This window comes from Lissotriton helveticus, chromosome 4_1 (genome assembly GCF_964261635.1).
Source record: "Lissotriton helveticus chromosome 4_1, aLisHel1.1, whole genome shotgun sequence".
Classification (NCBI taxonomy): domain Eukaryota; kingdom Metazoa; phylum Chordata; class Amphibia; order Caudata; family Salamandridae; genus Lissotriton; species Lissotriton helveticus.
Window position 1 is genome coordinate 2115269090 of NC_136063.1, and position 27063 is coordinate 2115296152.

The window sequence follows — 27063 nt, forward strand, 5'->3', positions numbered from 1 at the left end:
TGTCATCACGTTCAAATCTCGCGTTGTTTCCCTAATCTTGAGCTCCGTCTAAACTCACGGAAACACTCAAAAATGCACTGTCGGGTGAATTCTCCTCTGTTTTTCTTCATTTGAAAAGGTACGAAATAATCACACGTTTTCCTTTAAGTTGTGCACAGTAGAACAAATTAATCTTTGGACTCAGATCCTTCTCGACCAGAGTAACGTTCCAAGATTTTGGTGAAAATGCTCAATTTCTTCTTTTTTTAATAAATCCCGTCGCCAAATGTAAAGAAAATGACGTTATCCAAAATGATGTCAGGCAGAAACAGGAAGTAATCCATAAGAAGTTTAATTCCAGAATTATAAGAGCATCAACACGGGAGTGCTACCGGCTTGCAGCTAATCCAACAGCTTACTGACACTAACTACAACTGTGGCTCTAACTGGCAGATCCCCCACGAGGGATGCACCTTCAAACATACACATGTTTGAAGATACACACCCCTGCAGGGAATCAGCTGGTGAAACAATAGAGTGTGACAGCTGACGGAATAATGGAGCGTGAAGCAGAATACAAATGCATTATAAAAAACATAGAAGAAAGACTATACCTTACACTGCTCCACTGGAAAGGTGGGCAATGCTCCCGCCCTATCAAAGGTGAATGGAACATATCAGTATGGCAGCGTTAGCTCTGTGAACGTCTGTCATGTAAATGCCAGAAGACTTTCACAAAGTGCCTTTTAGGGATACTAAGCATGTAGTTACTGACAATGTGCCCTCACGTCGAGGGTACACTCCAAGTCTAAATAAGTGGAAATTCCCCATTTGCCACTGGCAGTGGCAGAAAAGGCCACAGAATGTTTACCACCATAGTAGTTTCTTTCATGGTGGAAAAGCCTCTATGTTGGTGAAACATATTCTACCATAGTTGAGAATTCAAAATGTGGTCTGGAAATTGGCAAAATGCTAAATTAAACATCAAGTATGACAGCGACCAAAGGAGCAGGCAGAAAATGTTAGCCAAACTCACCATCCCTACGAAGATCTGTTCAGAATCAGAAATGATTCGTTTTCTATGGTGGCTGTGTAAGAGACGCCTGTTCTGAAATATAGAAAGTGTAAATATGAAATGTCATATTTATGGGACACATTTGTTTCACCCAACATCTTACACGCTTAACATGAAACTGTTGAAAGAGCTTTCACTGTTTTAAGCGGATGTGAAGGAAGTTACATAAATAACATTAATAAATAGTAAAATCTGGATTAGTCACGTTTTTAATTCTTTCATTGCTAGTTTAGCAAAATCTTGGTTTCAAAGCAGGAAATGTAATGTATTTATAACCATATGACGCACACACCAGACACCACTTCAAAGAAATGAATATTATGCCTGCAATGGGAGTGTTAGTTCCAAAGGCTTCCTAGACAAAACCACTTTCTGTTAACTTCAAACATATTGCCAAATCTTTTTCTTGGCCCTTGACCACCATCTAATTTTATAGCTTTTATAGCTTCCAGCGGTGGCTCCTCTGCAATGGTGGAGGAGCATCACCCCACTGGCTCAGAGCCAGCAGCTGAAAAATAAAACAATATTTTATTATCATTTTATTTCTCAGCTGCTGGCTGAGCCAGCATGTGTGGGGAGGGGCCCGGCCGGGCCATGGCCGATGCGGCGGAGTGACGTACAAAGGGCCGGACTGGGAACCACAACCGGCCCTGGCAAAATCTCTGCCGGCCCCCCTCACCACTCAGGGGGGTAGGGGTGGACGGGGGGTTGTTGGAGGGGGCGCCAAACTCTTTGCCGCGGCCAGTTTTCGGCCGATTTTGGTACAGGGCCGATATGCTGCAAAAACTGCCCTGTAACAAAAACGGCCACCAGGGGCACAAAACCGGCCCCCACCCTAGCGGCCCACCGGGGGATTGCCCGGTGCCCGCTATGGCCAGTCCGGCCCTGATTGTACACTTCTACCTGTGCATGTCTGTTTGGCCGGCCATCTTAGGCCGGTCAAACATACATACACAGTTAGGTTTCTCCAACCCAGCTGTATTGCACAGCCAGATTGGAGAAACAGCACAGACTTCCTGTGCATGGCGAGCACTAAACAAGCTCGCTCAGGACAATCCACACGCTGCTCTCATGAGACATGACAGCAGTGCGGGGTTCCACAGGGAGCTTCTGATGCTGTCCCAGTGACTGCTAGGATCAGGAAGCAGAGGAAGACCGAGGCGTGAAGCATACTCTGGTAAGTTTTATTTCTTTTTTATTCACCTCCCTTGCATCTCTCCTCCCGCGCCACCTTCACCCGCTCACCATTATTGATTTGTGTCGGCTGCCACTGATAACTTTCTATCTATAGTATGTCTCACAGAACGGCGAAATGCATATTCAAGTAATAACATGGATTCTAAGTATTTGCCTTTTAAAAAGGTTAAATTAAAGAAGATTCGAGGTGACTCAGTGACCAGTGCAGGAGTTTTTTCCTACTAGTGAAAGTTGCATTTTTCGGCACTCTCATGGTAATGGTGCTACGTAGTGCTCATGGTAAAGGCTTGTAGAGCCTATTTTGGTTCCTGTTGCTCGTGGTAGTTTAGGTGATTGGCGAGTATTGCCTTCCCTAAAACTAATGCTATCTTGTTGCAGGTGGCAAGTTGAGAACTCATTCTTTTTTCATAAACACATTTTATTGATTTTAATGTGCACATGTACACCAACACCAACAAAACATAAAAACATTCCATCCATTTCACACCCTCTCTAGCATATACCTTCCTATGTCTCATCATCAATTTGAAGCATATCTACCGTCATATTCGTCAATACCCACCATCTACCCCATATCTCTTGAAGTTGAATCGGGGAATACGCTGCTCTTACCATTTTAAATCACTTCTCAGCTGCTACCTTCTCGGTTGCACTTTGCACTTTAGTCTGTTTTATGTCCTGGGAGGAGCACTGTTCTAACTTTCTGCACGGCAGTATTGACAGCAGTAGAGGGGACTTGGATGCAGAGAGAAGCCATATAGGTTGGCATTCTAGCTTTCCTTTTTACCCTGCATCATAAAATGGAGCCTAGGGCATGGTCGCGCATTAGATGCGCGCAGCAAGTGCACTGCAGGCGCACCACATGCAAACCAATTTGCACCCATCCGTGCCTGAACAGGACCAGGAACCCTACTCCTGCTAAACCCGAGGTGCTCAGGTATTCGGCCTCTCAGCTTTGCATCCTTAGGAGGGTGTGAGGAAGAGTCAGATGCATGTACCCCAGAACCCATTTACTTACCTCTCGGAACCCGTTCTCCTGCGGTGATAAGCTGTGGTCATCTCGTAGCTGGAAAGAAAGAGAGCAAAGGGTTAAACTCACCACAGACTCTCCCGTGCAGGAGGAAGGTGGACCCACCCAAACGATGGACCAATCAGGGGCGCAGTACGCAGGAGAAAAGGACGTCACCCACGGAAGACGGCGCGACCCTGGAAATGAAGAGTGGAGCTGGGGAAAGCCAGAAGATGCCTTGGAGGAGAGCCCAAGAGGAATACCGCAGGAGGAATCCAAGAAACCGAAGGGAGACACCTGAACCGGAGACACCGAAGCCGGCGAAGAGACTCCAGTGTACTGGAACGAGGAGTGGTGGACACCCACAGGAGAGGCCTATTCACTGCCGCAAATCAGGAGAGTTGCGGCACCAGCAGTGAGTGACCTGGACGGGTACGAGGAGAGGTAGACTGGGGAAAAGTGGGGTCGGGATCCTTAAATGGGAAAAGTTCAGAATCCTGAGGAAAGTAAGGGGAAGGGACACCAAAAGTTGTTTATTCACGCTGCATTGATATCCCTAAGTGTGGTTGTGTGAGGGTCACGGCTGGAAGGGTTGAAAAATTGTTTGTTTAAGTTGTATTGTCTTTTTTTGTGCATTTTTGTACTGACATGGGCCAGGAATCGAATCCAGGATGTGACTGAAGACCATTAGTTGATCAAATTGGGGATAATAGCATGAGTGATTGATCGATGCTCAGCCCCCGGAGGAGAGATCGGAGGCCCAGGACAGGAGACCGATGTTTCTGAGAGATGAGATCAAGCAATCCTCCATGGAGGCGGCCAAACTGTTGGGGAGGTCCTCCGTGGCACAAGTATATGGCTGGGGAGACAAAAATTGGAAACTCCTTCATCATCTGGCTACTTACCCAATGGCCAACCGGATCATCCCAGAGGTGATCGACTCAGACGGAGTGACCCAGCGTGCCACCGCCGCTGTGGCCCAATGCTTTGCCACTTATTACCTGACTCTCTATGCCGCACAACCTCCTACTCTCTTGCTCCTGGAGCTCCACCGGCACGAACGACTCTCCTTTCCGTGACCTAATGAGTCTGAGGCAGAGGTGCTGGACCTCCCAGTCACCCCAGAGGAGATCAATGATACCATATCACGTATGGCTGCGGCCAAGACACCAGGGCTGGACGGACTCCCTCAAGAGTTCTATGTGACCTATCGTGACACACTGATCCCCCACCTCTTGCAGATGTATCAGGAGGCGTTTGACCAGGGATCATTCCATCTCGGGACGGATATGGCCACTATCATGGTGATTCAGAAAACTCAGGCCCCCTCGAGGCACTGTCCTGATTACCGCCCTATCTCCCTTCTCAACTCGGAGCGCAAAATATTCCCCTCGGTCCTAGCCAATCACATACGGCCATATTTGGCCAAACTGGTCCACCCCGACCAGTGCGGATCTATGCCCTCGCGGGGAACCCAGCTTTTCCTCAGATGCCTCCACCTTGCATTGTCCCCCCTTCTCGTAGATTTCGAGAAAGCATTCGACTCAGTGGACTGGCGCTATCTTGAGGAGGTAATAAAAGAGATGGGTTTTGGGCCCCCCTTCCGCGGCCTGGTTAAGACACTTTATAGCAGACCCAGGGCCCAAGTACTAGTCGACGGAGCCCTCTCGAGGCCCTTCCCCAATAAAAGAGGCACGAGGCAAGAATGCCTCCTCTCACCCCTCTTGCTCGTGCTGGCGATGGAGCCCCTTGCTTGTCTTATACGGTCTGATCGGCTCCTCACGGGTTGGAGATGGCCTGGCTTAGGAGAAGATAAGATCCCCCTCTACACTGACGATGCTCTGTTGTTTCTAGCTGATCCTGCTCAGTCAGGGTCCCGATACCTTCGAGCTCTGAGTCTCTTCGAGCAGGCCTCTGGGATCCTGCTGAACTCGGCTAAATTTGTCTTGGTTCCCTTTCACTCGTCAAGAGAGTGCTTTGATGGGCAGTCGTCGATATCGCTTCGTCGCCAGTCCTTCAAGTATCTGGGAATTTGGGTGGCCCTCGTCCCTGAGCTCGCTTGGTCTCTCAACTTCACCCGACTGGTGAAGAAAGCCCGGGCGGACCTCCTTAAATGGCAAACTCTGCCACTGAACCCTGTGGGCAGTATAGCTCTATTAAAAATGATGGTTTTGCACAGGTTCCTTTACATGCTTCAGAATACCCACCTTTCCTTCACGCGGTCGTGGTTCCGTGAACTGGACAGCATAGCCGCCAAGTTCTTGTGGCGGGGCCATAGGCCTCATCTTGCCCTTGCCCAGTGCTGGATCCCACCTTTGACGGTGGTCTGGGGATGACGAATCTCTATCTTTATTATTTAGCGACTCAGCTCCTCATGTCCATGACTGGTTTAACGGTGGCTGGTCTGACCCGGCATACCGCTTGGTACTACATCTCCTGGGCCTGTCTAAAATCCAAGGAATGCTTTATGGGAGCCCCATCCCTCAAACTTTACCCAAGGTCACCCGTGGGGTGCATTTGGCCTGGCAAGCTTCCTTACGTCATACCCAGTGGTCGGATAAACTGACCCAACATACCCCATTGTGGTGCAGTGCTCGGCTCCGGGAGGTTGTCAACCTCTCAGACTTTGGAGCATGGGACATCATTGGTATCTCTTTATTTGGTGACGTCTGGGGTGGGAGTCATGTGCTCACCTTTCAAGACTTACAAACTCGTTACTCCCTCCACACCTCCCAGTTCTACAGATATTTGCAACTACGACATGCCCTCTGCTCAGATGACACCTCCCTACATTAATACAGCCCACCAGCAATCCAGGGAAGAGGGGAATCTCCTGTATTTATCGTTACCTTATCAATAACACACCTACCACACTGTCACATCTCAGGGATAGATGAGAGGGTTGGCTTGTACCCCGGATATCGCAGATTGGAAGGACGCATCGATGGCTCCCAAAACAGTCGCTGCCTCAGCAAGGCTACGCCCAGTTCAAATATACTGTCTTCACACTGCCTACCTTACGCCGCTGCGTCTCCATCGCGCTGGGCTCTGACCTGATGCACCATGCTGCAGCCACACACAATCTGATTTTTATCACATGGTATGGTGTTGTTCCATTATTGCATGCTAATGGGAGTCAGTAACTGGGGAACTCACTGAGGTTCTATGCTGGGAGGTTCCTCTTAATCCATTAAATGTCCTGCTGGGTATCACTGAGGGGCTGGATGGATCCAGAGCTGGAAAACTCTTTCTCAACACAGCATTGATGCGGGCCAAAAGAGACATAGCAGCCAATTGGATGAACTCCACTGCCCCTACCATGGCACTCTGGCATAGAGGGGTGGACTGGTGCGCCGCCGAGGAGTGCCCCCTGTATGAGGCAAGAGGCTGCCCGAAGAAATTCCATAGAATGTGGTGCAAATGGGTTGGGGTGGTGGAAGACTAATTCCTTCAATGTGTGCTCAAAGTTTGGGGTGGGTGCACAACAGTCATTATTTCTGCATTGGCTATCAGTTCCTCTATGTAGGCGTAATGTCTTCTCTTATTTGTCCTGTGCGGCCATATGTGCGAACAGCTGGTACTGTTTTCTTGTTGGCTCTTATAAAATCAATAAATTGGGTTATAAAACAAAATAGCATGAGTGAAACCGCATAGTACAAAATCATTGAGGCTATAGTTTTAAGGAAACCGAATATAAGCGGTCACTCTTTTAGTTGTTTATTCCTTGTCGGTCTAGTATATGCCTTGGTCTTTCCTCATTTCATTGGAGTGATTTTTCCTCCCATTTACTTTGAGAAAGAGGAAGAGTGTGTGTGTGAAAAAAGGGAGAGAAAGGATATACCCTTATAAAATTATTCTTTCACCCCTCACCCCTATTCTTTAAAATAGAGTGTGTGAGCCATTCCCATTTTTCATTCACTCCAGTTGTGGTGAAGGATACTGTCCCAATCCCAACCCACCCCAAAAAAAAATTACTTACCAGCCTCCTCTGGACAACTGCCTGACGAAGACCACCCAGGAAGAAAGAAGAAAAATGAAGATATACCCAAGTGGAGAAAACAAGGACTCGGAACACTAAATTGCCCATGTACACCAAGCCCAACTATTAAAATATGCAAAAATTAAGAAACATATCAAGCCTTCTCGATTCTGTTTCCACCCATCCCTCCCACAGACGGTTAGCCCAGTTAATTGCCCGCATTCATTAAACCTTGCCATGGGGGAACTGATATGTTACTTTTGCTCATACATTCCTCCCTCTATCCCCATACTCAGTAACCATATTAAGGAAACCCCTGAGTGGAAAATGTAACTTATCAACTGTAGGTCCCTACCGCGTTATAAACTGGAAATGCTTACACACTTAGAGGACAAAAAGCCAGATGTGATTTTACTGACAGAAACCTGGCTTCACGATGAATCCGGGCCAGATATCCAGCAGGCCCTGCCCCCAGATTACTATATCTGCTGCAGAGATACGGAGGATAGAAAGGGCAGGGGATCATAATATTACTTAAGGAATCTCTGAAGTGTTTAGATGTACCCCTACAGCTGCCGGTATGTGAAAGTTTCACATTCACTATTTCCTCAGCCCCCACACTTACCTTTTCCTGTGCACTTATTTACCGACCTCCAGCATCCTCTGGGCAATCTATCCAGACTGTCCCGGACTTGATTGCCAGCCTGGTGGTAAATAGACCCCAGTTTACTGTGTTAGGCAATGTCAATATGCATCTAGAAGAGCCCACAATGCACCAATCTGTAGGATTCTTACAATGACCTTGCTGCTAGTCAGTTAACTAATACTTAATAGTACACAGCCCCACCAATGGAAAAGGTCATGTACTTCTCCCCAGTTTTGCAAACCATCCTCATTTAAAAGTGCAGGATTCAGTACTCATTACCTGGTCGGACCATTTCTTGTTCCCATTCACCTTGACATATCCTTACCGTTCTCCTCCCCACCCCCCAAACTTCTCACCTGGAGAGACCACAGCTGGTCTAAGCTGAATCAGGATGAATGGGCATCTGTCCTCGGTTCAGTCTAACCAGAGCTGGGGCCTGACCCTCAAGATGCGCACGCCAAGATTTCTCCATGGATCAAACATTTTCTGGACCTGATCATTCCTATATCCACCCAAACCAGGAAATACAAAGATAAATGTGCTCCCTTGTATACCCCTCACCTTAAAAAATGTAAAATAGCAGAAAGACAATGGAGTATTTTTTTTTGCAGAGCCTGATAAAGTAAAATACAGAGAGATGGTGAGGCACTACCACTCTGAAATCAACTCTGCTCAGGCCTCCTATTATGAAACCAAAATCCTGGGGGTAGCTTACTATTCCCACAAAATGTTCAGAATTACCAAGTTACTATTAGAGTCCTCTTCAAATGAACCCATGCCCGACCCCTCTAACGCAAGATGCAATGACCTTGCTCTTTTTTCCCCCACAAAAATAGATGACATTTTCCTCACATGCTATAGTGAAAGCTATATTAAAGAAACCCAACCTCGACCCATGGAGCACTGAGACTGTTCAACCTACTTTCTACTCCTAGGATGGAGTAAGGTGCTGGAAACATATGTAAACTCGCACCTGTCAGACTTCATAGAAACCAACAACATCCTGCATCCTACCCACACAGGTTACGGCCCAATCATAGCACTGAAACTGCCCTTTTAGCGGTCTTGAAGGAGGCAAAAATGAAATTGGATCTAGGAGGTACTGTAGCCATCATCCTCCTGGACCTAAGTGCTACCTTCGACATATTGAATCATAATCAAATAAAAGGGATTCGAGTGCAGGAGTGTCAGGCCTAGCCCTTAAATAGCTCAGTTCGTTTCTGGGGATAGATCTTTTCAGGTCTTTGATAAAGCATGCACCATAGACATATTCCATTTGAGATGCGGTGTCTCTCAGAGTGGAGAGGTGTGGCTCACTGGTTAGAGGCGGCAGACCAGTAAGCAGAGCACGGCCCGGGACCAGGGTTCAATTCCCGACGCGGCAGGGTCTTGGACCAGGGTCAACGGACTCGATAATTCTCGCCTCAGTGCCTACTCTAACCAGGGAACACACTCGGTAACTCTGGGCATTAAGCTTGCCTCATCTCTACAACGGCCCCCCACAGACACCGGGGATGCCTGGTTTCAGCCTGGAGATACCCAGAAAGGGACCATCTCACAGGGAAAACCAGGACGGGTTCCCCAGCGGTCTACAGCGCCAGGACACTCGGATAGAGTAACAGTGCGCTTTACAAGTATCCCACATTTAGATTTACAATGGTCATCCCTGAGTCCCACATTGTTCAACCTATAAATGCGGCCTATGGCCAACATTGTACGGCCTTTTGGGATCACATTAGTGTTCTATGCGGAAAACACTCAGTTGGTGTACTTCCTTACCCCAGATTACAAACATGCTGCTCCCTCCCTTGGGCCTAGTCTCGAGAGGGTAGCTAGCTGGAAGGACACGTCCTGCTCAAGCTCAATGGAAACAAAACTGAGCTGATGATATTAGGGAACAGTGCAAACACTCACAAGCCCTTGGGTGTCCCAACTGTCTATGCCCCCCCTCTGCCCCCAAAATGGTTGTTAAATGTTTGGGGGTATGGATCAACACAACCTTTTCCATGGAGACCCAAGCAACTAAACTCTCAGCCTTTTTCTACGGGATCCTCAGAATGCTGTGGAAAATTCTACACCTAATCCCCCTTTTTCCAGGAGACAAGTAGTCCAAGTTTTTATTATTCCCTGCCTGGACTATGAAAATTCCTTCTACTTGGGAGCCCTAAAAGCTGTGATTGATAAACTTCAGGTGATGGAGAACGCGGCCACAAGGACCCTGCTAAATATTCATATTCAGTCTGCAAGTCAGGCCCTCGCCAACCTCCATTTGCTCCCAGTCATGCAGTGGATCAATTTCAAGCTATAGTGCATCTCACACAGAGCCCTTCAAAATCAAGGTCCCTCCATCTGATAGCTGATTTCTCCCTACAATTCTGGCTGAGTTATCAGATTTTCAAGCACCCTATAGAAGAGGTCTTCAATCTTGGGGCTCGACCTCAAGGGGGGTTCATGGGGTCCTGAAAAAGGGGCATGCTTTCCCAAGCTCCACTTATGCCTTCAATCCAAAATGTTTGCTTTCGTTTTGGAAAAAGACAACTGTCCCAGGAGGCCTAATTTCAATCAAATGCTTCAGCTGAAGTTTCATTAATTGAGTCTTCTGTGCTGTGAAAAACCTTGGTGCCAAGGTGCCTGCTTGCCTGAATGAAATGCAGATCTGTGCTATTCTGCAAGTGTAAAAGGTGCTTGGGAGCTGGTTCTGGCTTTAATTGATAGATTCACTCCAATCTTTGTGATGACAAAGATTTGTTTTTTTTAGTCTTACTGTAAACAGTTGATGGAGCGCAATGGTGCTCTTTCATTTTGTAGGGGTGCATCATAATCGTGAGTAGTCTGCACCTACATTTGTTCATTAGAATGTACTCGATAACATGTGGAAGTGAAATTAATAGAATTATTACGTGCCATGTGAAGGAAGAAACGTGGCAGTTATGTTTTGAATAATGTAACCCTTAGCGTGTGTTTGTAATTGATTATGAAGTTGCTGATTTATAATCAATCAATCAATCAATCAATCAGTAACTTGTAAAGCGCAATACTTACCCGTGAGGGCCTCAAGGCGCAGAGGGGGGATGGGGAGCTGCTACTGCTCAAAGAGCCAAGTCTTGAGGAGCTTCTTGAAGGTGAGAAGATCCTCAGTCTGTCGCAGCTGGGTGGGGAGAGTGTTCCAGGTTTTGGCGATGAGGAAGGAGAAGGATCTGCCGCCGGAGGTGGTTTGTTGGATGCGCGGGACAGCAGCGAGGGTGAGGCTGGCGGAGCGGAGCTGGCGGGCGGGGGTGTAGAAGCTGAGTCTGCTGTTCAGGTAGGCTGGTCCGGTGTTGTGGAGTGCTTTTTGTGCGTGGGTGAGGAGCTTGAAAGTGATCCTCTTGTTGACGGGGAGCCAATGCAGGTCTCTAAGGTGGGGGGTGATGTGGCTACATCGAGAGATGTTGAGGATCAGGCGGGCGGGGTAAACAACCTTTACAACGCAACTTTTACCACGCAGTGCCTTTACGACACAACTTTTACAACGCAACCCATTACAACGCATTGCGCTGGGGGGGCGCTCTAGGATAGGGAATAGTTTTAATTTACTGTCCAACACCTTCCCTACTATCCACGGTGACTGGAGTTGGAATAGTAAATTAAACTATTCACTATCCAGCGCCCCAAACCACTATACGTTGTAATGGTATGCGTCGTAAAAGTCGCGTTGTAAAAGCATGCGATGTAAAAGCATGCGTTGTAATGTCATGCATCCGGCGGGCGGAGGCGTTCAGGATGCGTTGCAGTTGTTGTAGGTGTTTGGCCGGGATTCCTGCATAGAGTGCGTTGCCGTAGTCCAGTCTGCTGCTGACGAGGGCTTGGGTCACGGTTCTTCTGGTTTCGGTCGGGATCCATTTGTAGATTCTGTGGAGCATGAGGAGGGTGTTGTAGCAGGAGGAGGAGATGGCGTTGACCTGTCTTGATATGGAGGGGGAGGAGTCGAGGATGAATCCTAGATTGCATGCGTGGTCAGTGGGTGTTGGTGCTGTTCCCAGTGTGGTCGGCCACCAGGAGTCGTCCCAGGCAGAGGGGGTGGGTCCGAGGATGAGGACTTCCGTCTTGTCCGAGTTCAGTTTCAGGCGACTGTTCCTCATCCACTCAGCGACAGTCTTCATTCCCTCGTGGAGGTTGGTTTTGGTGGTGTGCGGGTCTTTGGTGAGGGAGAGGATGAGTTGGGTGTCGTCGGCGTAGGAGATGATGTTCAGGTAATGCTGGCGGGCCACTTGAGCGAGAGGGGCCATGTAGACATTGAACAGGGTCGGGCTGAGGGATGAGCCCTGGGATACGCCGCAGATGATGTCAGTGGCTTCGGATCAGAAGGGCGGGAGACGGACTCTCTGGGTTCTGCCGGAGAGGAAGGATGTGGTCCAGTCCAGGGCCTTCTTCTGGATTCCGGCTTCTTGGAGGCTTGTCATTAGTGTGCGGTGGCAGACCGTGTCGAAGGCGGCTGACAGGCCCAGGAGGATGAGGGCTGAGGTTTCGCCGTTGTCTAGTTGGCGCCTGATGTCGTCTGTGGCGGCGATGAGGGCTGTCTCGGTGCTGTGATTTCATCTGAACCCGGACTGGGATGGGTCTAGGTTGTTGTTGTCCTCGAGGTGACAGGTCAGCTGCATGTTGATGATTTTCTCGATTACTTTTGCCAGGAAGGGGAGCAGGGTGATGGGGCGGAAGTTCTTGAGGTCTTTGGGGTCCGCCTTGGGCGTCTTGAGGAGGGCGTTAATTTCTGCGTGCTTCCAGCTTTCCGGGAACGTCGCTGTGTCGAAGGAGATGTTGATGACCTTCCGTAGTTGGGGCGCGATGGTAGCGCGAGCTTTGTTCAACACGTGGTGTGGGCAGGGGTCTGACAGAGATCCAGAGTGGATGGAGCTCATGACCTTGTGTGTTTCTTCGTCATTGACGTGGGACCAGGTGGTCAGCTGGTTTCAGCGGGTGACGATCGGGGTGGGGTCTGTTGCGGTCGGGGCGGGTGAGGCGTTGAGGCTGTCATGGATGTCGGCGATCTTGCGATGGAAAAAGGTGGCCAGTGAGTCACACAGATCTTGCGAGGGCGGGATGTCATTGGTGTTGGCGCTGGGGTTGGAGAGTTCGTGTGCGTTGTTGTCTAGTCGGGTTTTGAAGGACGATCTCTGCGGATGGCATCCTTGTGGGCTGCGTGGCTGTCTGGTGTGCGGTCGTGGAGCCATTTCTTCTCTAGCTTCCAGCAGTTACGTTTGGAGGTCTAGAATTCCTCGGTGAACAAGGCGGCTTTCTTGCAGTGGTGGTTGCTGGGGGGCTTATTGACCGGGGCGAGGGTGTTGGCGCAGTCGTTGATCCACTGACTGAAGCTTCGGGCGGCAGCGTCTGTGTCGGTGGGTGGCTTCTGGGCGAGGGTGGAGGTCAGCTTGTCTTCGGTGATTTTGCTTCTGCAGCGGCGCAGCAGCAGTTGGGTGCGGTGGTGCGTGGTTGGTTTCTTGAAGGTGAAGTGGATGCAGCGGTGGTCAGTCCATTGGAGTTCGGTGGTGTGGTTGAAGGTGATGTGGGAGATTGTGGAGAAGACAGGGTCGAGCGTGTGGCCGGCAGCGTGGGTGGGTTCGGTGATGAGTTGTCGGAGACCGAGGTTGGTGACCAGGGTGGCAGAGTTGGCGTCGTTGTTGTTCTCGAGGTGGTAGTTCAGGTCCCCGAGGAGGATGTAGTCCGTGGAGGCGATTGAGTGGGTGCTAGCGAGGTCGACGATGGAGTTGCTGAAGACGGTTCGGGGTCCAGGAGGTCTGTAGATGAGTGTACCTCTGAGGGTGGTGTTGGGGTCGGTGTGTAGCCGGAAGTGGAGGTGTTCGGCGGAGTTGAGGGATTCGTCTGCGAGGGTGTGGACCTGGAGGGTGGGCTTGTAAACAATGGCTATTCCTCCTCTAGTCCCGTTGGTGCGGTCTCTGCGGGAGATTTTGTAGCCATCCGGGATGGCAATGGCGATGTCAGGTGCTGAGGCATCGTTCCACCAAGTCTAGGTCAGGAAGGCAACGTCTGGTGCGGCGGTGTCGAGCAGGTCCCAGAGCTCGACGGTGTGTTTGCGCGTGGAGCGGGTGTTCAGGAGGATGCAGTGTAGGTGGCTGGGTCCGGTCCTAAGAGGTTTGGTGGTTCTGTCGCATGTGAGGTTGCAAGTGTGGCAGGAGAAGGGTCCGTGGGTGCGTTTCGGGGCGGCCTGGAAGCAGTGGTGGTCTCGCGCGGTGTTGAGAGCGTGGAGGGTGTTGGCGTCATATTGGAGTCTGGCGCCGCAGCGGGAGCGGGGTCCAGGGGTCCTGGCACTGGGCACGGGCCAGGCAAGGACGGGCGCAGACGGGTTTGCCTTCGGCACGCATTCGGCACGCCCGCTGCACGCGTCTGCTGCACGTCCGGGCGGTGGTCAACATTTGAGGGAAGGAAGGGAGGGAGGAGCAGCTGGGAGGAGGGAGCGGGGCGGCGAGGGGGCGTGGCCTCAGGGGAACGGCGGAAAAAGAAGGAGAAAAATAGGGCAAGAGGGCGTGGGGGCCGATCAGAGCCGAATGGCTAAGAAAATGCCCAAGGAAACACACATAAATGGCAGGAGAATTACGCAGCAGGAGACAAATACCAAGGTCTGGCCCAGGCACGATGGTGATCAGCAGGAGGCTGTGAGCGCGAACTCGTGCACAGGAGCACCAGAGCAGGAGCGGCACTCAGCTGGTGGAGCTGTTCGGCAGCGGGGGGGAGGGTGACCTGGCCCTATGTAATGCATAGATTAAGCGTACACTGGATTAAAGTTGTACACAGATGGGGCAACTCGAGTTTAAATGTGTAGAAATCATAGGCTGCTCACCATGATTTGTGCATTTGGTGTGTTTATGTAAGATGGTGATTTAGAATTGCTTAATAAAAATGTTCATTTATATACATGTGTAGGGCCCATGTGCTTAATCTTGTGTTGTCCAATTTCTGAAGGCCTGAAATGTATTCTCCCTGACAGCTCTCATAATGAGGGGAAAAGCTAAAATTCACGTGCTCGTTGGATTTGTTCTGTTCTCAAGTTTCTGTTGCAGGTGGAGAAAGTCGTCTTTGTTAGTTAGAATAACGCCTTTTGTTCTAGGAGTTAGGCTAAGGGAGGAGAAGATACTTTTATGCAAAGAATGCTAATAATTGGGAGTCTGTGTTCTTTCTCACTGAAGGAAGCCTGGGAATCAAGGTCATCGAGCCAGGACCTGGGAGTATCAAACCTAAATGGAAAATCACCTCTGAGAAGTGCCCAGCAAGATGAGGTGATCCAGATGCAGGCAGTGGGCGTGTTTTGTACTTTGAATTAGGGACAGTGCCCCGGGGGTTGAGTCAGAAGAGGAGGTGAGATCGATGGAGAAGGAAAGAGCATCTTAGAATGAGCTCTGTAGCATTGGCTACTTGACCCATACAACGTGAGTGCACGTCTTAGGAAGTCTTCACATGCTGAAACCTTTTCCTGATCTTGCCTGGGGAATGCTAAGTAGGGATGTCACAGTAGTAGTTGGGTAGGGTTATACTAATGCTTTTTACTCACCAATGCCAAATGAAGACTGATCTTGATGTCAATCGTTGACTGCATTCTGGTTCTGGAATTTGTCATTCTTTTCATGCTGAGCGTTTTATTCTTGCCCGTAGATTCAGATTTGTATTGGTTCCAATGTACTTTTACAACCTCGTCTTGAGGCGTCTGCACATCCAGTTATTTTTGGCTTTGTAATAAACCCACTAAATTGAAATTCTTAGTGTGTGATTCTTCAGAGTCATGGTTCTTTAAAGTTGTTAGTTTTGTTTGGATGAGTAGTTTCTCTCTTCTACACTTCTCAGCAGGTAAGAAATATTCATTTACCAGAAGTTCCAGGGTAACGTTGTAGAGAGTAACCTGGCCCTATCACAGTCAACAACTAGGCTGTGAAGTGCGTGCTTTTAATCATAATTTTATTTAGACAGCCCTTAGTACCCCCTATGGAGGTATTGAAGGGATAGTTATGTAAAAACAATTGCATTACATATGTTCTGGTATTTTGGAAGTGCCATTTTATTGTAAAACTATTTGCATATTTTGTATCAGTCTATGTTATACTGTGTGTAATGCAAGTATAAATTAATGACTTACATATTAACAGTGCTTTGTGTCAAAGGCTGTGACCTTGTAACACTAAAAATACACAAGTCACTATTCTCCACCGCACCAACCAAGATTTAATTATGTGGCTCTCTGGTTACACACAGACCTCCGTAGTGCTTTAACTAATAGAGGTTTTATAATGTACTACAGTGCCTTTCCCACTGAGTAACAACTTTTTAAATAAATTCTTCATTTAAGCTGAACACTATTTTATATGTAGCTACGAGATGGTGAAAGACTTAAAAAATGTACAGAATATATGAGGGCTTATTTATGACAGGCTAGCGCCACCACAGCATCACTTTTTTTGACACTTCAGTGGCGCCAGCGTCTTAACCATACCTATCAGACAGCGTAAAGTCAACTTGCATAGCTTTGCATGGCTTCATAGACAGGGGAGCCCGCTGCAGGTAAGCGCTGTGGGGCGGGGCGGGGTGGGAGGCGAGAGATGATGACAGACGACAGAATAGGTAAAATTAAATAAATAAAACCTATTCTGTTGACTTCCCCCTGCCCTGCCCCGCTCCACTTCCCCACCGCGCTTACCTGCACTGGCCGCGACTGCTCATAGATATGGAGTAAGACAAACCAGCGCAAGTCAGTGCATTGCCTTACTCTGCATCAAGGAGGCGTTCTATAGGCATTGCATGGGAGTTTCCATACAACACCTATGGATTTTGATGCTGCCCCAGATTTGCAAAATCACGTAAACCTGGGGCAGTGCCAAAACCTTACGTCTCCCCAGTGGAGGCGTTTAACAAAGAGAAATGTTTTGATTTTTCTTCGTTTTATCCTCTTACCATATGTGATGCATTCTGCAGCTCTCTTAGAAAAAGAAAATGTTGGCGCTAGGCAGCAATTTGCGCACCAACATAAGGGGAAAGTAAAGGAATGCCCCCTGTTTCATAAACACAGTGCCTTCCTGCCCTTTCACATTGGCACAGGGCAGCACAGCAAGAGACTTACTGTGCTGCCCTATGTCAATTCCTCATATATGAGGCCCTTTGTTTTTAGCTACACCTCTGACCACACCCCCAGGCTCACTGACCTTTGGTTTGCTAAACACTGTTTAATCTTATTTCCCCACTGTAAAAATGATTTGCTTTGGGAAATTGGGGGTGTTTATGGTTGTCAATAGTTGTCGATGATGAGGAGTACCAGGTTCTAGAAAGTTTTGTGAGGAGGGGGTCCTTACGCCTAAAATATTTTGACAAGGGGTCTCAGCATTAAACGTTTGAAGACATCTGCCCTACGGGGAGCAGTTCTGCCCGTGAAGAAGGCTAGGCAGGGAGGAAGATCCTTCAGATACAATGTGGTAAAACTTTGAAATCACTTTCTACTTCTTTTGCTACTAATAGAACAGTTTGAAGGTCTTCTTGCTTTCATCCTGTCTACTCATTGACAGTAAAATTACATCCACAATTTTTGGGGATATTTAGGATAGCTCATCAAATCAATTTTTCTGCTTAGTTCTTGGAAGATTAATTCTAATTTTCATTAGTACCAACTGAAGCCAAATGTTCTGATCCTTATCAGTGGCTTCCATTGGAACATCCTCCAGGTATGGTACAAAGACAGCAAGAACATGAAGTTCAAGAAACTTTTTATTCTCAAAGGTTTCAAGGTCTCTTTCGATTTCTGATCCCTCTCCTGGTAAAATACTTCTTTAGTTCATGCTGTCTTGTTACTTTGACGATTTTTTCAATGACACCCTCATAAATTAGTAGCATAGGAGGGGGCATACTAATAAATTTGTGCTGAAAGTAGTGTTGACAACCTACAGAAGACTGTGAACGTTCAAAGAGGGAAGAAGAGCTCATCAAGCTGCTGGCCAGCATGTTACTCAATGTCCCTCTCAGTGTACAGCTGAGCGTTCATGCCAAGTGCCTGGAGCACCAAGGCTCACGAGTCGATAGCGGCACTCTGGAATACAGATGAGAATAAAGGAAGAGAAGCTTGAGCTTCTTCATTTACAAAAAACATCATGACTTTCTGAAAAGAGGCATGGGCAAGTCTTATAACCAGCCCGTACCAAGATTGTGGTTTGTCCGTAGGATGTTGTTTGAGGCTCCGAATCTAAGATGAAGTATTTTCCTGTGATGTCAGTTTCTGTTTGAATCATATATATATATTTATTTGTTTATTTATTTATTTATTATTATTATTATTTATATATAAGGGAGGTAATCACAAAGGATCATCCTTTGCAATTCATTAGTTGCATTAAATTGATTGCAATTTTCACTCTCTTGCAACAATTTTTGCCCCAGATTTTCCTTCTAAGAGTTTGATCTTCTTCGGAATTCTACCTGGAATTCGTGTTTCGCTATTTTTTGCTTTTAGTGTCAAGCAGATTTTGGTGCCATGCTGATTTCCTTAATATTAACTGGTATCTTCAAGCAAGAGCTACAAGATTGCAATGAAAGTGTTTGTATTCTTTTGGGGTTTTCTTCTTAATGGGAACCCTCTTAAAGGGTCTCACATATCTTTCACATATAGGGTAAAATGTACGAATAGCTTGTCACAAAATACTGATCTCAGATTGCAACTTGTACTTTTGCAACCTGTTAAGATTTTAAAGAGTCAGATAGGTTGGTTCCTAAAAAATTCAAATCATGGTGGGTTGGAGTCTGACTAACCTCATGAATATGGTGATAGGTCGCAAATTATGATCTACTACCACCGGATGTCTTTACTTGGATAGTTGCCTGTTAGGGTCAACAGACCACCATGTCTGCAATCATATATCAGGAAAGTAAACTTTTTTTTTAAATGCGGGTTATTTTCTGTAAAGGAAAATGAGCTGTGATTAAAAAGAAAAGTTACTTTTTTATTGTTTGTTTGAGAGTTTGCAGTGGTCCCGTGGACCGACCACTAACTACTCTCAAACAAACTGTTGTCACTTTCACAAAGGGGACCCCCAAGGGAACCCTTCCATTTTGCAAAGGGGTTACCGTGCAGCTTAGGTCGTAACTTTTCTATGATTTATGAACACTATTTTGGGGGCAACAGCATTTACAACGCAGTCATCACATCGCACATCGCAGTTCCTTTACAACACGGTTGTTACAAGGACCGCGTTGTTAGAATGCGATGCCTTTACAACGCATGTCATAAGATCGACTTGCTGTAGGGGGCACTCTAACATCAGGAATAGTATAATTTACAATACCAACACCTTCCCTGCTGTTGCACAAGCTGGAGTTGGAATAGTAAATTATACAGTTCCTAAGTCCAGCATGCCCCCGACAGCAAGTCGATCTAATGACTTGCGTTGTAACGGTATCGTGTTTTAACAACGCGGTCGTTGTAACAACTGCACTGTAAAGGAACGCAATGTGATAGCATGCGTAGTAACATGCTATATTCCTGTTTTGGTCCCAAACTATAGAAACATATGGATATGAATTGCAATGTAAACGGGATGCCTAAAACACACCCCTTCTAAATATCAATTCCTTATATATTCCTAAACCAGTTGTAGAAGGTGGTAAAACGTTACTGACTTTGAAAATGGGATTAGTAAATTGCTAAGAGCACCTTTTCAGTTTGTAAACTCCGATTCTGAGTGTTTGTGACTAAACAACAGGGGCTTTGTACATCTGGCTCGTAGTTTTCTGTGCAGGTTGGTACAGTGGCTACTGGGAGGAGTCATCCGTGCCTCAAACACAAAGAGGACTCTACGGGGCTTGTCATAATCCATTCCTTGACAAAGCATGGAGGTTTGCTCTTTGGATGAAGAAAGTACAGAGTCAAAATGAGAGAATACAAGTTTTAAAACACAGACACAAACTATGAATCCAAATATTGAGAATATATAAGAAATGAAAGCCAAAACTTATTAATATTAGTGAAGACAACTCAAATTAGCATAGTAATTGACCAAAAGCAGGGTTAATCATTTTCAATCATCTTTATTTGATGCTCATATTAAATTAAATAATATTTATGTGAACAGTAATGATGCACTGAATGATCTTCAAGATAGGATTCGGTAATGAAAATATAAGTATTAATAGTCATCTAGATACTATATTAAATCTCAAGAAAGATTCTACTGATAGTTTATAAACATAGGGCCAGATGTAGGTAACTTCCATTTAGCGAGTCCTTAATAGCAAATGGCTATTGAAGACTCGCTAAATGGAATGTAGGTAGGAATCGCCAAAATATTGGAGATTCCTTAACATTCCTTAATAATTATTAAGGAATGCCTAGCCATTCATTCGTATGGGCTAGGAGGCCGATAGGAATGAATGGGAAGAGATTCACTATTAGCGTTTCGGTATTACCGAATCGTTAATAGAGGGAGCTATTTCAAGGGAAGGACACCCTGTTGCACCCCTGAAATGTGCATGTGTGCACATGTGGCGCACATCCATGCCCTAAGGGCATGGATGTGTGCCACATGGCACAATATAAAAAGCAGAAAAGTGCTTTTTGTAAGGAAATCACTACTTACCACAATCTTGAAGTTGGTGATAAATAGTGATTCTTTAAGGCTGAAGTGCACTGTTTTCAGTGCTATGTACATTGCATTTAAGGAATCGGTATTTCCGATTCCTTAAATGCAAGAGCAAAATAAGGGAATCGCTATTTAGCGATTTCTTATTTTGCATGTAGGTTTAAATTCACCTACATCGCACATGGCTAAATACCGGTCGGTAACGCAGAAATTCAACGATATTTAGCCACCTACATCTGGCCCATAGTTTGCTACTGTTAACTCAGGTTGAACTGCCCTACAATTGGCACTCAGAAGTTAAACACTGATGTGGGAGCTCACCTTAGAAACAAGGATTTTGCAAGTACTAACTCACAAAAGGTTCAATCTGTTCTGCAACCTTGAAGAGATCCATGCAGATCTGCACAAAGAAGTACATGTGTTTCGAGAACAATGGGGTAGACAGGCTAGTAAGATACAAGCCTTGGAGGCTAAAAAACAGAAAGGGCAGGGCCCTGTGCATTCTTGACCATAAAAAGGAGCAAAGTGAAAAAGAATAATCTAAAATCAGATTGCTGGTGTAATCTCGGCATTTATTATGGTGAAAGACGTTCAAAAGCGGTTGCAAAAACAACTTAGGGAAATAAAATAACCTCTGAATACACTTCCCCAAAACATTGAAAGCATAGAAGCAGAGGACTCTTCCCAGAAAATGATGGTGTAGGACATATATGGTGGTTTTAGAATCTGCAGCATAACTCCTCACAGAAGAAATTTCAAGAGAGACGCTAGATAAATGGAAGTCAGATGAGAGAAATGTAATTACATGAGCAGGTAGAAGAGCATAAAAGAGCATACACCGAGAGAGAGTCTGGATATTATAGACTCTATTGATTCAGTTGGCTTTAGGCACTTTATAGAGCAGACAGATAGATTTCAACCTCAACAAGAAGGATCAGGAACAAAGGCCGGAACTACAGAATGGTGGCTTTGCCAATTAAATTTAGATGGAGACAGAGAAGGTGAATAGAAAGGAGCTTCAAGTTAAGAAGGAAAGAAGAGAGAGTTGCCTACTTGTCACAAGACAGAGAGAAGAAAAGACAAAGATTAGAAGAGGTAATAACTAGGCATGGGTGTAATTTCTGTCATAATTAGAGTAATTCAGTAAATGTGCACTACTCCTGTGACACATAGTTACCAATTTTACTGCCATAGCATAACTAATTATCTTGATTTGTGAAGAATCGGACTGTGAGCGAGAAGCACTGTAACAAGGAGGGAGCGCAAACTCCTCAGAAAACGTAGTCATCATTTCCAATCGATTTTTTACTCGAGTGGCCAGATAGATACTTGAAATGCATTTTTGAGTTGATATTTTACTAGAATGGACCCTTTAGGTATTTATTTAGCACAAAGTGCATTAAAAAAAGGAATTTAATGTGCAGGGAGTTTCATAGAAACTTGGTGGCTAGTGTACATACAGTAGCAAATTACTCTTCCTATCCTGAAGACTGCTCCCTCAACTTTGCCTAGCCCTTCATCACGTTGGATGTGGATTCTGAAAGTAAAGCACCACTCTCTCTTTCTATTTGTAATTTCTACGGCATCCATACCACTGGGATCTTAAGTTTTTTTTTAAAGTCGAGTATATTCAATGCAACACTTCGGAAATCGTTCCTTATTTGAGAATGGGTATGCGCCATTATTTTGTGTTCTTTTTTATTTTATTTTTATTTTGTTGGTTGGTAGCCAACAGTTTGGACTGGAGTAGGGGGGCACGTGGAATATCTTTTTCAAGGGGAAATGTTTGTACTTTTTTGATGATGAAGACCTAGGGTTAAATATACTTTTCTCCATTTTCATTTGTGGGGTTTGTGAATTTTGTACTGATTTGTTTACCATTTTGCTTTGATGTTGTTTTATTGTTTGGGGCCTAGTCTACCCTGCATTAGGCCTGGGTGTATTTGTGATGTATGTTTCATATTCTCATTGATGATGTGCTGTGTGTTTGTTTTTAAAAAACCTTTGGGGGTTGTGGTGTATTGCCTTGGATTAAATGTAAAATGGATCCTAATTTGTGTCTGCGTGTGCCTGTTGGTGGCTAAGGTTGGGATAGCTCCTGGAGTCCAGGCCCAAGTAGCCAGAGACATCTATTGTTCTTAGCTACCTTCTTCTTGCCCACCATATTTTGTGAGTGTATGCGTGGCAATGGTTCATATTGTGGTTGGAGGATTTTTAAATTGAATTTTATTTTCATTTTTTGCATTTCTGATTTAATCTTTGCGAGTAAAGGGCCATTGTATATGTCGACCCAGACACATTGAGTAAATAATAGCTTTGCAGTGCTATAAGATGTTTTATCGGGGGGAGTTACTCCAGGCAGGACAGGGCAACTGTCTTTCTTTGTTCTCCAAGCCTCCTTCTTTGCAGGCTATGCGGTGGTGACCATTTTGTGTAGCCAGTGTGTGTATTTGCTATAGGCTGTCATGTGGTCTTTATTCTTCATGCATCCTCCTTTGCTGTCCATGCTACTGTAGCTAGTTTATATGTGTGTGTGTGTGTGTGTGTGAGTGTGTGCGTGTGTGTGTGAGTGTGTGTGTGTGTGTGTGTGTGTGTGTGTGTGTGTGTGGGTGTGTGTGTGTGTGTGTGTGTGTGTGTGTGTGTGTGTGTGTTTGTGTTTGTGTGTGTGTGTGTGTGTGTGTGTGTGTGTGTGCATGTGTGGTGGCCATGTTATCCAAGTTTTCTATGTCTCCTTCTTTGGGACCACCATTTTGTGGAACCAGTTAGTGTTTGATTGGCAGCCATCTTGCCACTGGTTTCCATGCCTCCTTCTTCAGTGCACATGCGGTGGATGAACTAGCTTCCACCATTTTGTGCAGTCAGTATGTGTTTCAATCAGTTTATGCCACTTTTAAAAGCCCTTTTCTAGGAACATTGATAGAAGAGGCCTAATATATTTGTATTACTTTTTTCTTTTTTCCTGTTATATTTATTAATTCTTGTGGCTGATTGTAGTACAGTTTTGTCTTTTTAGCTCATATTATGATTTTTGCCTACTCCAATACCTCTCACAGAGTCTCCATCGTCCATGGTGGTGACACCAGCAATTATTTGATGTATTTTTTTCACTTTTGTTTGCCTGCCTCCCATAGCGTCCCCATGTTCCCTGGTGGGGTGACAACAATTATATATTTATTTTGACTTTTGCCTGCCTCACATAGAGTTTCCATTGGCCTTTGTGGGGCACCAGCGAATAATTAATTTATTTGCTAACCATTTTTTTCCCTTGCACCCCTTGCTCCTATAGGTAGTCCAATAGCTCTGGGTGGACACAGAGTAATATTTTCTGTGTAATGTTGTCATAGTTAAAGTGGCTTATAGATGTTTTGGGTACTCCACTGTTAAGCATTTGAGATAATGATGATGACTTTGGCTAGATTTTGACAGCCACGTTTTTCTGAATTTTTTGTTTCTTTGCTTGTAGGTGTAAAAGACATCACACACAGTACTGATACTGAGAGAAGTCGGAAAAGGAATTTGCTGACAGAGACACCTGAGTCCTCCTCTGCTAAGTTCTTTGGCTCCTAGCCCTAAGTGCCAAATGTTAGTGCTTGGAAGATAGCCACAAAGAAGGAGGTTCCTGCCAAAAAAGTGGTCAGTGAAGAGGAGAGGAAGCCAGTTGCCATCACTGGTATCAAGCCCTCATCCTTTTTCAGGAATGATGATGTATCTGCTGAACCCTCCTCTGGGTAGAAAGAGGCTGATAGGATCACTCCTGCAGCAATGGTACCACCACCACAAAAACCAAAGGCCATGCCTCTCAGTGCTGCAGTGATTCTGAAATAGAATTGTCTCATCAGCGAACCAAACCATTGCAGGAAAGTCAACAACAGGAGCTGCAGTCAGCACCAGATCTCCAAGAAAGATCTTCTCCAAGCCCCCATTCTGATGATCTTGACATATATTGGACCCCAGTCAAGCTTGAGAGACAAGGGAAAGGAAGGTTCCTGAAAGCCTTGCAAGTGAGGAAAGTAGTGATGATGATGACTAGCCAATGATCATATGTGAGGAGAGTTGAACAGTGGAGGTACAGCTCACCATTATTCAACATGATCAGAGGCATGAGGTTCCACCAACACTGTCGGCTGTCAAATTTGGAAAAGACCTTAGAAACCTGCAGACGCCACCACCACCTCTAAACAGTTGCAGCACACCCTACAACAAGGCTAATAACAGACCACCTAACTTTACCACCAGTTCTTCAAACTTTGGCACAAAAAAAGAAAGCTTTCCTACCCAGTTTGGACTTCTTTACACATAGCCATCATGAGGAAACATCAAAATATGCTCCATTTGCCACACGAAAGCTCGTGGTGGTAAGCCAGGTGGGCACTGCGGTACCAGAGGCCAACTGTCACACTTGAAAAACACCACTCAATCGTGTGGGAAAAGCACACATTAAAAACATAGCTGCTGGTAGTGAGAGATAACCACTAGCTGAAGTGATAGAAGAAAGTGGTTAAGAGGAAAAAGAAGACGATGCCAAGAGCATCATAGGCAGACCTATAAACCTCCCTTGCAGTGTACAATCCTCACTGGCAGTAACCCATGCATGGCACAAGGCACAGTAGGATACAGAATCTTGTACCACATAATGCTCACACAACCTACCTGCTGGTGCCTGTAGGTCACCTCTGCAAGTAGTACCACAACAAAAACAGCCTAGAATTAAGGCTTTGTTTAAGAAATATTAGCTGTACCACCGGAACGATCGAAAAGCCCGTTTCTACAATGGGAAGTTGGCTAAAATGTCAGTGTTTGATCTCCTCCTGTCTTCCACTGTAGAGGGAGCAGGCTTTCTTGAATTTGTAAAGGTCATCTCCTCAAAATGGAAGGTTCCCAGACAGACCTATTTTGCCACGGTGGCTGTGTCAGAGCTGCATTATGAAGTGCTGCAATTGATTGGCAATGCAATGAAGCAGGGTGCTGTTCCGTCCATCCACCTCACGAAAACGTGTGGGCTAGTTGTCAAGCAACAAATTACATGTGCATCACTGCACACTGGATCTCTATCTAGGAAGTTAGGCAAAGGCTAGCTGCTGGTCTCACCACTAAAGATGCTCTTCAGGGCATTCAGCAGCATGCAACAGTTGAGAGGTTCACCATGGAGAAATTGTGTACAGCTACCAACATCTTCAAAGATTTTAATACCAGGTTCTACGAATGGCTTAAATACAGAGGTTTCACAATTGGATTTTTTGTCTCTGCCAATGGCAGTAATATAGTCACAGCCATTGCTGATGATAGATATTTCAGAGTCCTGTTTTTGGAGTACTACAGCAGCCTAATTGTACAGGATGTTCTTAAGAAAGAAGAGGTAGTCAGCAATGTACTGCTCGCCAGCAAAAGAATATGCACTCACTTCAGTCATTCATTTAGAGGCCCTGTACAAATGTTCACCAATGTCAAGGAAGAAGCCGTTTTTTGGTGGATAGCTTAATCATTCGCTTGAACACTGATCTAAGGGTGCAAAAATGAATTGTGTCCTACAGAGACTACATCTGTGCCATGATACTGGATCCAAGATACACAAACATACTGCCCACTTTTATTACTTTCACTGAAATGGATGTCATAGTTTACAAGAATTGAATCATAAGTAAAGTGAGTTATCAAGCAGAAGAACAACAACAAATTTGAGGCCGGGGCAGAAGTATTGAAGTATAACCTTCAACCTCCACACAAGTCGGTGCTGTTGGCTCGCAGTCTCCAGTCTCTGCAGCTAGCACCATTGCCAGCTATTCCAGATTCCACACCAACAACTGCTTCAAGTTCACTGCCAACCTCTGGAATCGGTTGGTTTTATTCAGCAGGACTTAAGTGAAGTGCTAAGGCATAGGCAATGCAGGCACAGCAAGTGACAGCACCAATGACAATTCACAAAATAGTTCAAGACTATCTGGATGACCCAACAGAGGGGTGCCTGGATCAAGACCCATTGCCCTGGTGGTAGGGGGGGGAGGCTCAGTAGCCAGAGCTCAGCAGCCTGGCAATAAAGTATCTTATGTGTCAAATGGCCAGGTGTCTTTTGAGTGTGTTTTTATTGCAGCTTGTACAGTTGTCAAAATTAGGAATGATGAGTCTCTAGCCTCAAACCGTGGAGAGATTGGTGATGAGTGAAATTAACAAACAGTTCATTTCAAAGGATTATAGTGCTCTTGAAACAACCGAGGAAGAGGGCAATTGGTCTTTCATCTTAATTTTGGCTAGTGATTACCCTCCCCACCCTCACCCCCTGAGTTTCAAGACTACTAATACAACAGACTTTACATTGGAGGACTGGATAAAGATAGATAGATAGATAGATAGATAGATAGATAGATAGATAGATAGATAGATAGATAGATAGATAGATAGATAGATAGATAGATTAAATAACAAGATGTCTCCCATCCATATCCTTTGTTTAATTCCCTTGCTGGGATGCCAGTGAAGATTTAAAAGACTGCCCTACATAGGGTACTGCAGACAGGCACATCAGTAATTGACACCACACTTGGGACAGGTACCTTACTTGCACCAGTGAGTATTGCCAAATAAATG

General features: G+C 45.8%; 1 long non-coding RNA gene across 1 annotated transcript; it reads left to right on the top strand.

Annotated features, from left to right (window-relative positions):
• Positions 1-41: 41 nt before the first annotated feature.
• Positions 42-26538, top strand: LOC144827807 (uncharacterized). Its single transcript, XR_013610388.1, has 2 exons — positions 42-118; positions 23945-26538. It is a non-coding gene; the product is annotated as an uncharacterized LOC144827807 (long non-coding RNA).
• The last annotated feature ends 525 nt before the right edge of the window (positions 26539-27063 follow it).